Here is a 1,456-nt window from a genome sequence, read left to right on the forward strand (position 1 = left end):
TTTAGAAAGAGAGGGTCCAGATTGTCTGCCCGGTTTGATTTGTAGGGGTCCAGGTTTTGCAGGCTCTTTCAGAACATCAGCTATCTGGATTTTGGATGAAGGAGAAATGGGGAGCCCTGGGCGAGTTGCTGTGGGTGGTGCAGGGCGTTGACCGGTGGTAGGGTAGAAAGGTGGAAAGCATGGCCAGCCGCTAGAAAAATGCTTATTTGAAATTCTCAATTATAGTGGATTATCGGTGGTTACCGTGTCCTAGCCTCAGTGCAGTGGGCAGCTGGGAGGAGGTGCCACTTTGTTCTTGGGGACCTTCAATGCCACAGACATTTTTTGTACCCTTCCCCAAATCTGTGCCTTGACAAACTCCTGTCTCCGGAGCTCTACAGACAATATCTTCAACCTCACTGGCTTGGTTTATTGCTGCTGACATGCAGTGTTAGTTTGTTGGGACCTTATATAGACAGACTTGTGCCTTTCTAAATCATGTCCAATCAATTTAATTGACCACAGGTGGACCAATCAAGTTGAAGGAACATCTCAAGCGGTTTTACGCACTGCATCGCTGTGCTTGAGGCATCACTACAGACCCYGGATCGATCCCGGGCTGTGTTGCAGCCGGCCGTGACCTGGAGGCCCATGAGACGGCGTACAATAGCCCAGCGTTGTCCAGGTTAGGGGAGGATTTGGRCGGCTGGGATGTCTTTGTCCCATTGCSCTCTAGCGACTCCTGTGGTGGGCTGGGGACATGCACGCTGACACGGTCACCAGTTATACAGTGTTTCCTCCTACACATTGMTGCGGCTGGCTTCCGGGTTAAGCGAGCAGTGTGTCAAGAAGCAGTACGGCTTGGCAGGGTCGTGTTTCGGAGGACCCATGTCTCTCGACCTTCGCATCTCCCGAGTTCGTACAGGAGTTGCAGCAATGGGACAAGACTGTAACTACTAATTGGGGAGAAAAGGGGGTATTGGTATTTGGTATTTTATTAAGATCCCCATTAGCTGTTGCAAAACAGCAGCTACTCTTCCTGGGGTCCAAACAAACATGAAACATAATACAACATGGCATAATACAGAACATCAATAGACAAGAACACTCAAAGACAGAACTACATAKAWWWWWTTTAAAGGCCTTTTAAAGGTAGCCTACATATCAATGCATACACACAAACTATCTAGGTCAAATAGGGGAGAGGCGTTGTGCCACGAGGTGTTGCTTRATCTGTTTTTTGAAACCAGGTTTGCTGTTTATTTGAGCAATATGAGATGGAAGGAAGTTCCATGRAATAAGGGCTCTATATAATACTGTACGCTTTCTTGAATTTGTTCTGGATTTGGGGACTGTGAAAAGACCCCTGGTGGCATGTCTGGTGGGATAAGTGTGTGTGTCAGAGCTGTGTGTAAGTTGACTATGCAAACAATTTGGGATTTTCAACACATTAATGTTTCTTATAAAAAGAAGAAGT

The sequence above is a fragment of the Salvelinus sp. IW2-2015 genome, unplaced genomic scaffold (assembly GCF_002910315.2).
Source record: "Salvelinus sp. IW2-2015 unplaced genomic scaffold, ASM291031v2 Un_scaffold396, whole genome shotgun sequence".
In the NCBI taxonomy this organism is placed as follows: Eukaryota; Metazoa; Chordata; class Actinopteri; order Salmoniformes; family Salmonidae; genus Salvelinus; species Salvelinus sp. IW2-2015.